The 19,841-nt window shown below is 39.8% G+C and overlaps 1 pseudogene; it reads left to right on the top strand.

Annotated features, from left to right (window-relative positions):
• The window catches only part of LOC116742940, a 124,977-nt pseudogene extending 105,737 nt beyond the window's left edge, over nucleotides 1–19,240 (top strand).
• The last annotated feature ends 601 nt before the right edge of the window (nucleotides 19,241–19,841 follow it).

The following is a 19,841-nucleotide window of genomic DNA, read 5'->3' as shown; positions in this document are numbered from 1 at the left end:
GCCAATGCAGGGGACACGAGTTCGAGCCCTGGTCGAGCCACAACTACTGAGCCTGCGCGTCTGGCGCCTGTGTTCTGCAACAAGAGAGGCCGCGATAGTGAGAGGCCCGCGCACCGCAATGAAGAGTGGCCCCCGCTCGCCGCAACTAGAGAAAGCCCTAGCACAGAAACAAAGACCCAACACAGCAAAAAATAAATAAATTAATTAATAAACTCCTACACCCAACATCTTCTTAAAATAAATAAATAAATAAATAAATAGGGCTGGGAAACCAGAAGGAGGAGCTCTCAGGCCCTGCTAGTATAGCAGAACCCAACAGGAAGAAGAAAGAGTCCTCTTCCTTCCTGGCAAGGATGCAGCCAATAAAAAGCCATGGACTGTAGCCTCCCAACTTCCTTTCTCCTCTAAAAAGGCGTTCTCCTTCCCTTGCCATGCAAGGACTTGTATGTGGCTGCCATGGTTGCAGACTTTGAGTTGCAATTCTCTGCTGATCCTGAATGAACCCATCTTTGTTGGAGAAATATCTGGCAGTCTGTTTCATGTCTATGTAGTACTTATGGAAAATTAGTAAGCTTTGAAAGTAATGCTGTTATAATTAACATAAACACTGTGTCTTTTCCTGTTAGAGTATTATGGGGTGCTACTGGAATAATTGTCAAGAAAGATAAAAATTAAAAATAAGATCCTTAATTCTCCTCTGTGAAAATAAGGGAAGAAACTACTCCTCCCTCTCCCAATTTTCTTAATGCATTTATATTAGAAAACTTGTCATTGTATTTCTCATTTCTTTGAAATGTATATAAATCCTTTTAAAAACTAGACAGACTTTTTTGTTAGCTTTATGACCTAGGAATGCTTTTCTCAAAGACCTAGGAGCCATCTCTTTAAAATGTAAAAATTAAGGGAGATTGCACTACTATTTCCAGTTCAGTGAAAGGGTAGGAGTTTAACTTCAGTGGGAACCTTATTCTGAATTGGAAAACTATCTTCTGTTATGAAGATATGAGAAGTTTGTTTTTCCTCTAGTAGCCAATTAGCTAACACAGATGGTCACCCCAATTACCAGGTAGAGTTAGTATGTACATGTGTGACAAATGGTGCTGTCAAGTTCTCTTACTTGTGAACTAGTTGCTGTTTATCTTATTACATGCATGTAATGAATTACATCTGCCGGCTATATAAGGGAATAAACATTTTTTTTCCATCTTTGCAATCTCTTAGCTTAGCAGACTACATGTGACACACATCATATTCTGACTTAATGCTGTTAAAAAGAAACAACAGCTCCAAATGGAGTCCCCTATGCTAAGCTCTATCTAGACTTAATAGCAAACCTAATTGAAGTTTCATGAGTGGAATTTTAAACCAATCAATTTGGAATTTCCTAATCAAGACTAGTGAGGTAATCTTGATAAAAGTGTTGCTTTTCTTTAAGGAAAGGGGACCTTGCCTGAAACAATCAGATATTTTAACTTCCTTGTCCCACCTCCTTTTGCCTATGAAAGCCTCCTATTTTGTACAGCTCCTGGAGCTCCCTTCTAGATGTTAGATGTGATGCTGCCCCATTTATGAATTGTTGAATAAAGTCAAGTAGATCTTTAAACTTATTCAGTTGAATTTTGTTTTTTAACAATGCTTATTCAATAATAAAAGGTTTTTCTTACTCCACTACGTTTGTGGAGAGGATTTCTGGGTTGAGACATTTTGTTTTTAACTATATTTCCCCAACAGAATATGATTTGAAATAAAGATACCCTTTAAAATGGGTATGTGTACCAATCAACCAAGAAAAATATAACAGACCCAAATGTCTTCTATCTGAAATAAATTTACTTCAGTCTTTTCAAGGCCTTGTCTATGGATAAGGAAGAATTTGTATAGAAGTGGAAAATCTAATCTATAGTATCAAGAAACTTGCTGAGACAGATAGAAATGCTATTTATCTTCATTATCGTAATTCTCTGAACCTGCCATTACAGTTGGGTCAGTTGTGAATAAAAAATAAACATGGTTAGTGATGATATAAAAGGATTTTCAGTATATAATTCAATAATATATTCCAAGAGTGTCATTCAATGTTTTCTATTACATCTTCCTGATTCATAAAGCTTCTGAGAAATAAGAACTGTATCAATAAGTAGAATCCAACAAAACTTTTATTAAAATTTGTCATAGAATGCCTTTTGCAAATTAATATTTTTATCACTATGTCCATGAAATGATATACTCACTTTTTTACTAAGTAGAAGTCAGTGGAGTATCTTATCAAAACTTTGGATTGGTGTTTATTTGACTGTATTTACTGTTGATATAATCAACAGAAATTTCTTAATTCAATTAAATAGACACATATGGCATGGTAATTATTAAATGTTAAATAGTGATAATCCTTAATTTTAATGTAGCCATATGAGTAAGGAATGGAAGACACAAGGAGGGCAAAAGAGCTGTGTGTGTCTAACACTGAAGAATTTCTAGTGGGAACTTTCCAGGTGGGACTCATCTGAGGAAAGTTTATCTTTCACACCAAAACCATAGTGGAATAATGGTATATAATTCTCTCACTGATATAAAATAGGGCAGATCAGGAGAATACAAATACAATTCTGTTTCTTTTTATTAAATCAGGGTATAATTAAGTAATGTCTTTCCACAGGGTCATTTAAAGCTCATCTATTATATCTTCCTGATCACATAAAAGATTCTGTGAAATGGGAAACATGAGTAGTTTTTAGGTCTAAATCTTCCATGTACAGATATCAAGTCCTGAACACTGCCTGGACTTGCTGACACTATAGAGAATCTTGGAGGAATCACAGGCTGAGAATAGTCATATTAATACATTCTCTAAAACGAGGGATTTTTCATTCTGTTTTAAATGTAGAGGATGAAATCTTTTCTCTCCTTCCTTTACAAAGATCAGTTCTTTGGCTGATCTGATAGTTAAATTGACATAAGAAAGATAACGGGAGAAAAACAAATTTAATTCATACATATAGGAACCCTCAAATATGAGCCTTCCTGACAGTCAGGAAGTTGCAGCTTATATGCCATCCTGAGCTTAGGAGAAGGGGATAGGAGTCTGGGATGTCAAAGGGGAGAAAGACAAATCACAGAAAGTTGGGAAGAGCAAATGTTTGGTAAACAAATGTGTGCCAGGCCATGCAGGTAAGTCTTTCTGAGATAAAAAGTTATCTCTGGTAATAGCTCTCTCCCTGGTACAAGTCCCCATCTAAATTATTTTTGGCAGTTTAGGAAGAAGTTAAAAGATCTTCTTCAGTCTGTTTAACCTTGATTGTCTTTAGCTCAAAATAATCCACTCAGCAAAGTGACACATTCTGGGGCAGCCTGCCCTGAACTCCATCATAAAGCAACATGGAACTGATAAAGAGGCTTTAAAGAACTGAAGAAAACAAAAGAAAAGCTGCTTGTTGCTAACAATTAGACATACTCACCTCAAAGTACACTAAAAACTTCCAGAATAAAGTGCCATCAATAACAGACTGCATCATCCACCTCATGACCTACCCAGGACCTCAGGTCTGGTCAATAGTGCAGGATCTCAGGCTGGACATCTGTATGCAGAGTGAGTCCTAACTCTCCATATCAAATATGGAGCTGCCTCTTCTCCCTCATGCAAAAATGTGACTGTAACTTTTTTTAGTGCTTAGTTTACTCTAAGCTTTCTCTGTGGCCTAGCCTTGCTGATAGCTCTTGAGGACACCTGCATATGGACATTGCATATTTGAATAGCATGGAGTACAGTTGCCCTGGGAAACACCAGGTCTTTCCACTTTTTCAGCCACTCTAGGGTTGGTGTCATTTCTGCCTGCATCATATTTCTCTCACTCAGCAAGGATATTCTGAGTGCCAGCTTTGCTTCTTGGCCCAACTTTTAAACTCAGTTTAGTGGCTATGATTCACAAAGTAGGGTTAGGGGAAGGGAAAGAGCTACACACCAGCTCATATATATAGGTTCTGGGGCCTGGCTTATAAATGATTATGGTCCAAGTGGTACTGCATTAAGTTCAAAGATTCTAGATGAGATCAGAAAATATGACCTGTATGACATATTCTTTGCTTTTCTGTCCCTCATGGTACACCTCTAGTATTTGTAAGGTATAGAAAATTTACCAGAGAGATCAACCTGCTTCTCCAGCCTAGTTGGTCTCTGTGGTTCATAATGAGGAAACAGCAAATGCCTCTCAGATGGCCATGGGGGGCAGGAGGTGTTGGGTCCTTTTGTCCCCTCCCTATTGTATATACCTCCTCACCTATTATTCTCCAATAAAAATTGCACTTCATTCTGATGAGCCCAAATATTAGATGAGATCCAATACAATTTGCTTCTATTCAACTAATTTTGTATGATTCAACTTAGAGCTCTTCATAAAAGTGTTCCGGTAAATACCACAAAGCCTTAACAATTTGGGGGAAAAGATAAGAAGTTATGACCTTCGGCAAGGAAAAAGGTGTACATGAATGCAACATATCTACTTTCTGGGCCGTAGTTGGTTCTCTCCTACAATATCTGAAATCAATCAAACACATTTGTCACAGCAAAGCAATACCATGTTTTTTGGAGATACACATCTGATCTGTATGAGAAATTTCTTTATCTTTTATTGTCAAACCTTGACCCATTTTCTACAAAATAAACTTGGTCTTAGAGTGCGTCTTTCTCTAGCTTACATTACAAACCTGCTTATAGGTAAAGGTAACAAGTGGTATTACGACCAAAATGTTTTTATTTTATCCATGCAACTTTTTTTTTCCCCCATTGAGGAGTGAAGAATGGGAGTTTCAATCTTTCAACATTCATGTAATATGCTCAGACACTAATTCATACCTATGTTAACTGTGTTTGCTTCTTAGGACAAAGTTAGGGTGCCTCTAATTTCCAGTTGAAATTATACTTTGAATCTTTTAATTATAATGAAAGGAATCTTCCATACTATTAAGAGACATAAACCTCTCAAAAGGGTAGTATTTGCCTTTTTATTTTCTTTCGATTCCAATAGACAGAATATGTTTAAATAAAATCTGTACTGTTTTCACCCTTCTGTATGACAGGAGGCTATTTCACTTGGAGCAGAATCCTGAGCCCCCAACCTGGCATTGTTCCTTTGTAATTAGGAGCTGGCAAAGGAGAGAGCACCAAAGCATTGGGAGAAACTATCTGGGCTACTGCTCTAGCCAAATGGAGAGGGTGTCTTATCTGCTCTTATTTTGTATCTCCGAGAGAAATCATGAACATCACTTAACTGCCCACAACTTCAACTAATGGACTGATTGAATTAACCACTCTCAGGCAAAATTCCTTTTCTTACTAAGGGACATGTCTTCCTAAGTAGATTAGAGAGATAAATATTCAAGCAGGGCATTTGTACACATTTTTTTGTTGTTGTTGTTGTTGTTGTGGTGGTGGTACGCGGGCCTCTCACTGCCGTGGCTTCTCCCGTTGCGGAGCACAGGCTCTCGACGCGCAGGCTCAGCGGCCATGGCTCACGGTCCCAGCCGCTCCGCGGCATGTGGGATCTTCCCGGACCGGGGCACGAATCCGTGTCCCCCTCATCGGCAGGCAGACTCTCAACCACTGCACAACCAGGGAAGCCCTGTACACATTATTCATATTTCTTCGGTGCCTTTATCCTATAAAGAAGGATGTGATGACTTTAATTGGAACAATGACCACAATTTAACAGTAATTTCTGTTCCCTTAAAAAGGACACATCATTGCATGGTGGGTCCTGGAAAGATAAAGCCTCAGAAGAAATTCTCTGAGGGTCAACCATAATCCCATTTAACAAACTGTATTTAGTTTTAGCAATATAGTGTGAATTTTGTTATTGCCAATTAATTATTTGATTGTCTTTACTGTGTCCTGAGTTTCCGGGCGCACAGGCCTAGAGGCCATGGATCACGGGTCTAGCCGCTCCGCGGCATGTGGGATCTTCCCGGACCAGAGCACGAACCCGTGTCCCCTGCATCAGCAGGTGGACTCTCAACCACTGTTCCACCAGGGAAGCCCCGTCCTGAGATTTTTAAAATGACCTTGGAGTATCATTCAAGACAGTATCCTCAAGCAAGTAGAACTCTACTAACAATTATGCCCATAATCCTAAAGCTCCATGTTACCAGTTTAGCAGATCCTCGTTGAAAAATAATTTCTGTACAGCGGTGTTACATTGCTCCTAAGACCCTACACTAATTACGGCAGGGATTATAAAAAGGCCAAGACACCAGCATTGTGCCCACCTAACTCTGGAAGTAAGGAAAATCAAACATGTATACAAATGACTATAATAGTGTTTATAATCAGTAAGATCTATCTGTGTGTGCTCTATAAACAATAAAGAGCTATACAAAAGCAAATAAATTGTTGTTTCTCTGTTATTATTTAAAGTAGGGAGAAATAACATTTTAAAGGTATTTGAGAGGAGCAACTAATTTTCCTGGTAGAGGATAGTTGGTTAACTAGTTAGCTAGTTAAATTGTTTATGTGTTTGGGATCTTAAAGAATAATAGATATTTTTCATTAGCAGTTATTTGATGGGAATTACATTCTAGTTTAAAGGAAAGAATGACCAAAAAACATAGTGGCAGGAAAGCAATGGTTTGTTTTGAGACAAACTAAGCCAGTTTAGCTAGAGTTTCGAATTATAGAAGAAAGCACCTCTGAGAAAAGCATGGATCTTGAAATGAAGGAGTGTTATTAAATACCAAGAGGATATGTTTATGCCCCATTTCAGGAGCTTTGATAAATTATAAATATTGTTGAGCAAGGAAGTAGCATGACCAGAACAATGACTAATGAAGACACTTTGGCAACACAGTAGTAAATGATAGCTTACCAAAGTGGAATATGAGTGGAGAAGTATAATGGGTTGAATAGTGTCTCATGAAAAATCATGTCCAGCCAGAACCTTAGAATGTGACTTTATGTAGAAAATGTTATTAGTTAAGGATCTCAAAATATAATCATCTTGGATTTAGGATAGGCCCGAAATGCTATGACCAGCAAGTGTCCTTAGTAAGATACAGAGAAACACAGAAAATAAGGTGATGTGAAGATGGAGGCAGATTGGAGTACTGTATTTGCAAACCAAGATATGTGAAGGACTGCCTGCAATCACCAGAAGCTAGGAGAGAGGTATCGGATGGTTTCCCCCTCCCAGAGCTACAGGAAGGAACCAACCCTGCTGACATTTTGATCTCTCGCTCTGTTCTCCTGAACTAAGAGAGAATAAACTTTGTTTTAAGCCACCTGCGTTGTGGTCATTTGTTATGGCAGCCCTAGAAGACCAATAGAAAAAAGACATCCAGGGGAATCATAATGAAGATCTGAACTAGAGGGAAAGGAAGTGGAAATAGAAGGGAGCATGTGGACACACTACTTACTGTAAAGTTTATGTGTCTGAGACCCTCACTTGGGCACCCTCCTCCAAGGCTTGTACCAAATTATATATTAATAATTTGGAATTATTTTATTAAATAAAACCCCCATATCATATAAAGTACAAAGCCTAGACTAGTCCTTGTGTACATAACACCACAACTAACCTATTCAAGTAGGCTGGAGTGTAAGAGTCTAGCATTTCTAATCCAACAATCTCAGAGGCTGGTGGTATCTTTTATCAGAAATGGTAAATTTAAATTTAGAAAAAGAACTTTTGGAGAATTAAATAAAAATGATGTTTCTGAACAATTTGTAATGTACTTATCCTACAAGACCCAGTCTGGTGCAGGATTTGGTCTGCAGTCTATAGTTTGCTGACCTCTGGTGCAAAGAAACAAGCATAATACAATGTGGTAAGTGGTAAAATAGGGGTATGTGTAAAGTGCAAAATGGGCACATGGTGAGAGAAGCAGTTTATTGCCATTGTGTACTGGGAAAGTCTTTCTAGCTCCTATTGTGGATTGGGTTTACTTGGTCTTCTTCGGAAAAAGAAAACAAAGAAAAAGAAGTTTGTTGACCTGTGGTTTAGGCCACAAGCTCCACAAGGAAAAGGCTGCATTGTGTGTTCCCCTTTGTACCCACGGTGTTGACTACAGAGTACATCAAGTAGATGCTCATTCATCTTGAAAAATGGAAAACCTGAGTCTTGGATACTGATAGGCACTCAAATGCAGATATAAAGCAGGTGTTAAACATATGAATCTTGATCTCAGGAAAAAATATTGGGGTTGGCAACATGGTATTAGGTAATCAACACAAATGGAATTGCTGAAACTCTGGTATTGACTGAGAGCCTGGAGGTGAGGGTAAGACCTGAGGATGAACTTTGATACTTACAAGCACCATGTTGGTTGCTGTGATGAGTATAGAGAGACATTTTAGATATACTAACTGTAGAGTCAAAACAGATACTTTAAATAAATATGCTCAATAAGTTGGTGAAATGGAACTTTATTGTAACTCTGACTTTCTCTGGCTTTTTCTTGTTTGGCCCATCACTTACAGGAAATGTCAAGTGATTCTGAAGACCACCTGGAGTTGCTTTAACTTCAATCCCCTGAGAAGCCTCAGAAGGTCAAGTATTATCTCCTACTGCTTCTCAGATGCCTTTACATCGTACTGAGTTCCTAGTTAATCTTCCGCATTCCTGTAAAATTCACCTGTGCCACTGCTCTAGGAAGAAATGACACATTCTTTCAATTTTGGAAACTGAGCTTTTCCTCATATACTCAGGGGGATAATTCCACATTTTGAAAATAGGTTTAAAAATATTGAAAGCTGTAAAGATTAGAATAGCTCTTTGAAAATTCCCTAAAAGCACATTAAGTGGTAATAATGTACATGGTCTTAAAAATATATATGAATTTAGATTTCAAAAATAAAGTAAGAAATCATTTTAAGTGAATTTAGAGATACACATAAAACATGATATTATAGTATATAAAAAACACACACACTTATGAATGTACACATATAGAAACCTAAATGCACTCATATACACACAAGTTCCATTTGTGTTCATTACTGATAACAGTTCAACAATAGCAATGCAAGCATTAACTGAGATCTTACTGTATGCTAAGGATGAACTAGGTCACTCTAAATATTAGCTTCTTTACCCTACCAACAACTCTGTGAGGTAGATAATAATATTTTTACATTTTTCAATTGCTACTTTGTATAGCCTACACAAATAAAATGTTAAAGGAGTCAAAAAAATAAAGCAAAAACTTACTGTTCAATTTACTTCAATAAATTGTTTATTTAGCATCTTCTATCTTCTAGTCAGTGTGTCACATGCTTAGACAAAATACCTTACTTCTGCATAAGAAAGATATATTAATGCAGTCATAGGCATCAAAGGAGCTGTGTGCCCCCAAGGAGAATAACAGTCTCCATGCTAGAAGACAGAAACTAAACTGTACAAAATTTTTCAAAAGGGAGATTTTCAGTTTCTTAAAAACAAACAGGGGGACCTTGAAGATGGCGGAAGAGTAAGACGCGGAGATCGCCTTCCTCCCCACGGATACACCAGAAATACATCCACACGTGGAACAACTCCTACAGAACTCCTACTGAAGGCTGGCAGAAGACCTCAGACCTCCCAAAAGGCAAGAAACTCCCCACGTAACTGGGTAGGGCAAAAGAAAAAACAGAGACAAAAGAATAAGGACGGCACCTGCACCAGTGGGAGGGAGCTGTGAAGGAGGAAAAGTCTCCACACACTAGGAAGCCCCTCCGCGGGCGGAGACTGCGGGAGGCAGAGGGGGGAGTTTCGGGACCGCGGAGTAGTGCACAGCGACGGGTGCGGAGGGCAAAGCGGGGAGATTCCTGCACAGACGATCGGTGCCGACCAGCACTCACCAACCCGAGAGGCTTGTCTGCTCACCCGCCGGGGCGGGCGGGGCTGCGAGCTGAGGCTCGGGTTTTGGTTTTGGACGGAGCTCAGGGAGAGGACTGGGGTTGGCGGCTTGAACATAGCCTGAAGGGGTTAGTGCACCACGACTAGCCGGGAGGGAGTTCGGGGAAAAGCCTGCACTGGCCGAAGAGGCAAGAGACTTTTTCTTCCCTCTTTGTTTGCTGGTGCGCGAGGAGAGGGGTTTAAGAGCGCTGCTTAAAGGAACTCCAGAGACGGGCGCGAGCCGCGGCTAAAAGCGCGAACCCCAGAGACGGGCGCGAGCCGCGGCTGAGGGCGCGAGCCCCCGAGACGGGCGCGAGCCGTGGCTGAGGGCGCGAGCCCCCGAGACGGGCGCGAGCCGCGGCTGAAAGCACAAACCCCAGAGACGGGCGCGAGCCGCGGCTAAAACCGCGGACCCAAGAGCCGGGCGGGAGACGCTAAGGCTGCTGCTGCCGCCACCAAGGGGCCTGTGTGCGAGCACAGGTCACTCTCCACACCCCTCTTCCGCGGAGCCTGTGCAGCCCGCCACTGCCAGGTTCCCGGGATCCAGGGACAACTTCCCCGGGACAACGCACGGCGGGCCTCAGGCTGGTGCAACGTCACGCTGCCTCTGCCGCCGCAGGCCCGCCCCGCACGCAGTGCCCCTCCTTCCCCCATCCCCCAACCCCCGGCCTGAGTGAGCCGGAGGCCCCGAATCAGCGGCTCCTTTAACCCCGTCCTGTCTGAGCGAAAAAACAGACGCCCTCCAGCGACCTACACGCAGAGGCAGGGCCAAATCCAAAGCTGAGCTCCTGTGAGCTGTGAGAACAAAGACGAGAAAGGGAAATCTCTCCCAGCAGCCACGGAAGCAGCGGATTAAAGCTCCACAATCAACTTGATATACCCTGCATCTGTGGAATACCTGAATAGACAAGGAATGATCCCAAATTGAAGAGGTGGAATTTAGGAGCGAGATCTATGATTTTTTTCCCTTTTCCTCTTTTTGTGAATGTGTACGTGTATGCTTCTGTGTCAGATCTTGTCTGTATACTCTTGCTTCCACCATTTGTCCTAGGGCTCTATCCGTCCATGACTTTTTTTTAAAAATTCTTTTTCTTAATAATTAAGTTTAATTGTAATAACTTTATTATACTTTACCTTCGTTCTTTCTTTCTTTCCTTCCTTCCTTCCCTCCTTTAGACAACGAATCACCCCAAATTGAGGAGGTGGTCTCAGGGAGCAGGATTTATGATTTTTCCCCCTTTACCTCTTTTTGTGAAGGTGTATGTGTATGCTTCTGTGTAAGATTTTCTCTGTATAGCTTTGCTTCCAACATTTGTCCTAAGGTTCTATCCGTCCCTTTTTTTTTTTTTCTAAATATTTTTTAATTCAATAACTATATTATACTTTATTTTATTTTTACTGTATCATCTTTCTTTCTGTCTTTTTTCCTTCTTTCCCTCCTTCCTTCCTTCCTCCCTCCCTCCCTCCCTCCCTCCTTTCTTTCCTTCTTTGCTTCTTTCTTCCTTCCTTCCTTTCCTCCTTTCCTTCTTTCTTTACTCATACTTCTACTAATTCTCCCTACTTTTTCTCCCTTTTATTCTGAGCTGTGTGGATGAAAGGCTCTTGGTGCTCCAGCCAGGAGTCAGGGCTCTGCCTCTGAGGTAGGAGAGCCAACTTCAGGACACTGGTCAACAAGAGACCTCCCAGCTCCACATAATATTAAACGGTGGAAATATCCCAGAGACCTCCATCTTAACACCAGCACCCAGCTTCACTCAACGACCAGCAAGCCACAGTGCTGGACAACCTATGCCAAACAACTAGCAAAACAGGAACACAACCCCACCCATTAGCAGAGAGGCTGCCTAAAATCATAATAAGGCCACAGACACCCCAAAACACACCACCAGACGTGAACCTGCCCACTAGAGAGACAAGATCCAGCCTCATCCAGCACAACACAGGCACTAGTGCCCTCCACCAGGAAGCCTACACAACCCACTGAAACAACCTTAGCCACTGGAGACAGACATCAAAAACAACGGGAACTACGAAAGTGCAGCCTGCAAAAAGGAGACCCCAAACACAGTAAGATAAGCAAAATGAGAAGACAGAAAAACACACAGCAGATGAAGGAGCAAGATAAAAACCCACCAGACCTAACAAATGAAGAGGAAATAGGCAATCTACCTGAAAAAGAATTCAGAATAATGATAGTAAGGATGATCCGAAATCTTGGAAGTAGAATGGACAAAATGCAAGAAACAGTTAACAAGGACCTACAAGAACTAAAGATGAAACAAGCAACGATGAACAATGCAATAAATGAAATTAAAATCACTCTAGATAGGATCAATAGCAGAATAACTGAGGCAGAAGAACGGATAAGTGACCTGGAAGATAAAGTAGTGGAAATAACTACTGCAGAGCAGAATAAAGAAAAAAGAATGAAAAGAACTGAGGACAATCTCAGAGACCTCTGGGACAACATGAAACGCACCAACATTCGAATTATAGGGGTTCCAGAAGAAGAAGAAAGAAAGAAAGGGACTGAGAAAATATTTGAAGAGATTATAGTTGAAAACTTCCCTAATATGGGAAAGGAAATAGTTAATCAAGTCCAGGAAGCACAGAGGGTCCCATACAGGATAAATACAAGGAGAAACACGCCAAGACACATATTAATCAAACTGTCAAAAATTAAGTACAAAGAAAGCATATTAAAAGCAGCAAGGGAAAAACAACAAATAACACACAAGGGAATCCCCATAAGGTTAACAGCTGATCTCTCAGCAGAAACCCTACAAGCCAGAAGGGAGTGGCAGGACATACTGAAAGTGATGAAGGAGAATAGCCTGCAACCAAGACTACTCTACCCAGCAAGGATCTCATTCACGTTTGATGGAGAAATTAAAACCTTTACAGACAAGCAAAAGCTGAGAGAGTTCAGCACCACCAAACCAGCTTTACAACAAATGCTAAAGGAACTTCTCTAGACACAAAACACAAGAGAAGGAAATGACCTATAGTAGCGAACCCAAAACAATATATAAAATGGAAATAGGAACATACATATCGATAATTACCTTAAATGTAAATGGACTAAATGCTCCCACCAAAAGACACAGATTGGCTGAATGGATACAAAAACAAGACCCTTATATATGCTGTCTACAAGAGACCCACTTCAGAACTAGAGACACATACAGACTGAAAGTAAGGGGATGGAAAAAGATATTCCATGCAAATGGAAACCAAAAGAAAGCTGGAGTAGCAATTCTCATATCAGACAAAATAGACTTTAAAATAAGGACTATTAATAGGGACAAAGAAGGACACTACATAATGATCAAGGGATCGATCCAAGAAGAAGATATAACAATTGTAAATATTTATGCACCCAACATAGGAGCACCTCAATACATAAGGCAAATACTAACAACCATAAAAGGGGAGATCAACAGTAACACATTCATAGTAGGGGACTTTAACACCCCACTTTCACCCATGGACAGATCATCCAAAATGAAAATAAATAAGGAAACACAAGCTTTAAATGATACATTAAACAAGATGGACTTAATTGATATTTATAGGACACTCCATCCAAAAACAACAGAATACACATTTTTCTCAAGTGCTCATGGAACATTCTCCAGGATAGATCATATCTTGGGTCACAAATCAAGCCTTGGTAAATTTAAGAAAACTGAAATTGTATCAAGTATCTTTTCCGACCACAACGCCATGAGACTAGATATCAATTACAGGAAAAGATCTGTAAAAAATACAAACACATGGAGGCTAAACAATACACTACTTAATAATGAAATGATCACTGAAGAAATCAAAGAGGAAATAAAAAAATACCTAGAAACAAATGACAATGGAGACACAACGACCCAAAACCTATGGGATGCAGCAAAAGCAGTTCTAAGGGGGAAGTTTATAGCAATACAAGCCCACCTTAAGAGGCAGGAAACATCTTGAATAAACAACCTAACCTTGCACCTCAAGCAATTAGAGAAAGAAGAACAAAAAAACCCCAAAGCTAGCAGAAGGAAAGAAATCATAAAAATCAGATCAGAAATAAATGAAAAAGAAATGAAGGAAACAATAGCAAAGATCAATAAAACTAAAAGCTGGTTCTTTGAGAAGATAAACAAAGTAGATAAACCACTAGCCAGACTCATCAAGAAAAAAAGGGAGAAGACTCAAATCAATAGAATTAGAAATGAAAAAGGAGAAGTAACAACTGACACTACAGAAATAAAAAAAATCATGAGAGATTACTACAAGCAACTCTATGCCAATAAAATGGACAATCTGGAAGAAATGGACAAATTCTTAGAAATGCACAACCTGCCAAGACTGAATCAGGAAGAAATAGAAAATATGAACAGACCAATCACAAGCACTGAAATTGAAACTGTGATTAAAAATCTTCCAACAAACAAAAGCCCAGGACCAGATGGCTTCACAGGTGAATTCTATCAAACGTTTAGAGAAGAGCTAACACCTATCCTTCTCAAACTCTTCCAAAATATAGCAGAGGGAGGAACACTCCCAAATTCCTTCTACGAAGCCACCATCACCTTGATACCAAAACCAGACAAGGATGTCACAAAGAAAGAAAACTACAGGCCAATATCACTGATGAACATAGATGCAAAAATCCTCAACAAAATACTAGCAAACAGAATCCAAAAGCACATTAAAAGGATCATACACCATGATCAAGTGGGGTTTATTCCAGGAATGCAAGGATTCTTCAATATACGCAAATCTATCAATGTGATAAACCATATTAACAAATTGAAGGAGAAAAACCATATGATCATCTCAATAGATGCAGAGAAAGCTTTCGACAAAATTCAACACCCATTTATGATAAAAACCCTCCAGAAAGTAGGCATAGAGGGAACTTTCCTAAACATAATAAAAGCCATATATGACAAGCCCACAGCAAACATCATCCTCAATGGTGAAAAACTGAAAGCATTTCCACTAAGATCAGGAACAAGACAAGGTTGCCCACTCTCACCACTCTTATTCAACATAGTTTTGGAAGTTTTAGCCACAGCAATCAGAGAAGAAAAGGAAATAAAAGGAATCCAAATCGGAAAAGAAGAAGTAAAGCTGTCACTGTTTGCAGATGACATGATACTATACATAGAGAATCCTAAAGATGCTACCAGAAAACTACTAGAGCTAATCAATGAATTTGGTAAAGTAGCAGGATACAAAATTAATGCACAGAAATCTCTGGCATTCCTATATACTAATGATGAAAAATCTGAAAGTGAAATCAAGAAAACACTCTCATTTACCATTGCAACAAAAAGAATAAAATATCTAGGAATAAACCTACCTAAGGATACGAAAGACCTGTATGCAGAAAATTATAAGACACTGATGAAAGAAATTAAAGATGATACAAATAGATGGAGAGATATACCATGTTCTTGGATGGGAAGAATCAACATTGTGAAAATGACTCTACTACCCAAAGCAATCTACAGATTCAATGCAATCCCTATCAAACTACCACTGGCATTTTTCACAGAACTAGAACAAAAAATTTCGCAATTTGTATGGAAACACAAAAGACCCCGAATAGCCAAAGCAATCTTGAGAACGAAAAAAGGAGCTGGAGGAATAAGGCTCCCTGACTTTAGACTATATTACAAAGCAACAGTAATCAAGACAGTATGGTACTGGCACAAAAACAGAAAGATAGATCAGTGGAACAGGATAGAAAGCCCAGAGATAAACCCACGCACATATGGACACCTTATCTTTGATAAAGGAGGCAGGAATGTACAGTGGAGAAAGGACAGCCTCTTCAATAAATGGTGCTGGGAAAACTGGACAGGTACATGTAAAAGTATGAGATTAGATCACTCCCTAACACCATACACAAAAATAAGCTCAAAATGGATTAAAGACCTAAATGTAAGGCCAGAAACTATCAAACTCTTAGAAGAAAACATAGGAAGAACACTCTATGACATAAATCACAGCAAGATCCTTTCTGACCCACCTCCTAGAGTAATGGAAATAAAAACAAAAATAAACAAATGGGACCTAATGAAACTTCAAAGCTTTTGCACAGCAAAGGAAACCATAACCAAAACCAAAAGACAGCCCTCAGAATGGGAGAAAACATTTGCAAATGAAGCAACTGACAAAGGATTAATCTCCAAAATTTACAAGCAGCTCATGCAGCTCAATAACAAAAAAACAAACAACCCCATCCAAAAATGGGCAGAAGACCTAAATAGACATTTCTCCAAAGAAGATATACAGAATGCCAACAAACACATGAAAGAATGCTCAACATCATTAATCATTAGAGAAATGCAAATCAAAACTACAATGAGATATCATCTCACACCAGTCAGAATGGCCATCATCAAAAAATCTAGAAACAATAAATGCTGGAGAGGATGTGGAGAAAAGGGGACACTCTTGCACTGCTGGTGGGAATGTGAATTGGTTCAGCCACTGTGGAGAACAGTATGGAGGTTCCTTAAAAAACTACAAATAGAATTACCATATGACCCAGCAATCCCACTACTTGGCATATACCCTGAGAAAACCAAAATTCAAAAAGAGTCATGTACCAAAATGTTCATTGCAGCTCTATTTACAATAGCCAGGACATGGAAACAACCTAAGCGCCCATCATCGGATGAATGGATAAAGAAGATGTGGCACATATACACAATGGAATATTACTCAGCCTTAAAAAGAAATGAAATTGAGCTATTTGTAATGAGATGGATAGACCTAGAGTCTGTCATACAGAGTGAAGTAAGTCAGAAAGAAAAAGACAAATACCGTATGCTAACACATATATATGGAATTTAAGGGGAAAAAATGTCATGAAGAACCTAGGGGTAAGATAGGAATAAAGACGCAGACCTACTGGAGAACGGACTTGAGGATATGGGGAGGGGGAAGGGTGAGTTTTGACAGGGCGAGAGAGAGTCATGGACATATACACACTAACAAACGTAGTAAGGTAGATAGCTGGGGGGAAGCAGCCGCAAGGCACAGGGATATTAGCTCGGTGCTTTGTGACAGCCCGGAAGTGTGGGATGGGGAGAGTGGGAGGGAGGGAGACGCAAGAGGGAAGACATATGGGAACATATGTATATGTATAGCTGATTCACTTTGTTATAAAGCAGAAACTAACACACCATTGTAAAGCAATTATACCCCAATAAAGATGTTTAAAAAAAAAACAAACAAACAAACAAACAAAAACAACCCAATATCCAGTTACCAATGAAACACTGTTATTTTTCATTTTTCCTTATTCTTCTTCTTTTCCCTCTTCTAGCTTCCATGTAGATCTTGGCTCTATCTTTTGTATTTCAAATAACCCCTGGTTCAGTTCAAAATGGGATCAAGAGAGGAGTGGAAGTGTGCAAATTTCTTCCCTGCTATTCCCCAAGACATGCTTTTAATTCCTGCTTAATTTTAAGAGCCTGACTGCTAATCTCTTTGGGAAAAAAAAAAAAAAAGGTGAGAGTTGGGGTGTGAGGCCCCAGGGCCTGGGTGGGTTGGTGGCTGCCACCATGTCCTTGCCTGTGTGATGCTGGGCTTCAAGGCAGCCCAGTCCTGCCTGGCTGGGGCCACAACAGCTGTGACAGCTGCTACAGAGAGGAAGGAGAATGCCACAGCCCTAGTTTGGGAGTCATGAGTGTACCTTTCCAGGGTCTTCACCCTGATGAAGAACCTGGAAGTAAAGCCTACAGAACGCACCCCCTGAAGTTCTGTGGGCTTTACACCCACACCCCTCAGGCTACACCCTGGAGTTTTTCACTCTCACTAGTCTACACTCAGCCTCCAGCACCAGGTTTTGGTTCACAGCTTCTGCTCCAGGAAATTGAAAACGGCCTTTCAGCTCTGCTAGGTCAATAGTGGGAAGTGTCACAGTCTGATATTTCTGTTGGGTGCCTTTTTATGTCTGTGTCCTGTACAGATTTTCTTTTTGTTTATTTCATCTTCAGTGAAGTGACTCAGCTGCTTAAGAATGTGTCCATCAAGGGGTCTGGGTCCCTTGTATCACTCCCCCCCACCCCAAATTCTATCCCTGTTTCATTCCAAGTCTGATATTAGAGTCATAATTAAATGCAAACAAAATTGTGATATGATAGATAATCATATTGAAGATCCAGAAGAAGGCAATGTGAAATTCTCTTCTGAACTGGATATGAGTTTTAATGAGAGTGATCAGGAATTGTGATACTTAGGCTATCAGAAACATGCCTTTATATGATTATTAGTAACTACGTGGGCAGTCATGGAGATTTGTCAGACACGAGGAGTGAAGCATGTAAAAAAAGTCTTGTCTGACTGGTTTGGGTTGTCTAGTCAAAGAGACACTAAGCCACTAGTGTTATTTGTTTCTATAATGAAGCTTTGTTGGCCTTGTACAGAGTCATAGATGGCACACCAGCACATCATTTCCATGAAATCATCTTTGTGGATAAGGATAGTGACTTTGGTGATTTAAATGGAGAGCTAGATGAATATGTCCAAAATAAGAAATACAAGTGTGAGGGATTGATTGAAGGAAGAATGATTGGAGCGACCCATGGTCTAAGAGAACTTCTGGTGTTTCTGGAGTGCAATTGTGTGGTGAATGTGATGCAGCTGCAGCCTTTGCTGGCTGTTATCCAGGAGGACCAGCAGACCATGGCTTGCCCAGTGATTGTTATCATCAGTGTGGATGCACTCACCAATGGCTCACTGTCCTCTATGATACAGGAAGGATTTAGCTGGGGGACACACTTCAAGAGGGATCTTGCTCTCATTTCTGAGCTAGGAAGACCAGAAGGAGCTCCTGCATCAATAAAGTCACCTACAAGGGCTGGAGAATTGTTTGCCAGGAACAGATGCTATTGCAATGAATTGGACAGTGTGACAGTGGCATGGATTTCCGGGAAGGAGAAAATGTGGAAATATCATTTAGGATCTGAATGTGTGCAGGTAAGCTCTTTATTATCCATTGCTCTATAATAAGAGATGTTTTCTGAAAAAGGTAATCATATGGATCTCCTGAAGGCTAGGACACCATGACACATAACTCCTTCAGGTTGGCACATGTTTGGTTGAATAAATATAAAAAGTATTATATTTCCTTAAGCTGTGATCTGAGGACCAACAGCTATGCAAATAACCATGAGTGTGTTGAACTGAGAAAAAAATTGAGTTGTAAATTATTTAAATGATATCTGGAACATACTTACCCAGAAATGCAGATATCAACACAAGGACAATTTGAAAGTGGACAAAATAAGTGTGAGAAAAAGCAGCTAAGAAACTGTTGCTTAGCCCAGAGAAGAATCAGAGGAAACAAGAGGAGACCTGAGGAGATTCTGATGTAAGTCAGGACTTGATTACCTCACACTATGTGCTGGAAATTTTTAAAAGATTTTTATTGGGGTATAGTTGATTTACAATGTTATGTTAATTTCAGGTGTACAGCAAATTGAATCTGTTATACATATGTATATATCTATCCACTCTTTTTTAGATTATTTTCCCATTACAGAGTACTGAGTAGAGTTCCCTGTGCTATACAGTAGGTCCTTATTAGTTATATATTTTATATATAGTAGTGTGTAATGTCATTCCCAATCTTCCAATTTATCCCTCCCCTCCTTTACCTTCCCCTACCCCAGGTAACCATACGTTTGTTTTCTACATCTGTACCTCTATTTCTGTTTCATAGATAAGTTCATTTGTACGCTTTTTAGATTCCACATATAAAGCAATATCATGTTTGTTTTTCTCTGTCTGACTTATTTCACTCAGTATGACAATCTCTAGGTCCATCCATGTTGCTGCAAATGGCATTATTTTGTTCTTTTTTATGGCTAAGTAATATGACATTGTATATATGTACCGCATCTTCTTTATCTATTCCTCTGTTGATGGACATTTAGGTTGCTTCCATGTCCTGGCTATTGTAAAAAGTGCTGCAAT

The sequence above is a fragment of the Phocoena sinus genome, chromosome 18 (assembly GCF_008692025.1).
Source record: "Phocoena sinus isolate mPhoSin1 chromosome 18, mPhoSin1.pri, whole genome shotgun sequence".
Taxonomy (NCBI): domain Eukaryota; kingdom Metazoa; phylum Chordata; class Mammalia; order Artiodactyla; family Phocoenidae; genus Phocoena; species Phocoena sinus.
This window is presented reverse-complemented; position numbering and strand designations above follow the sequence as displayed.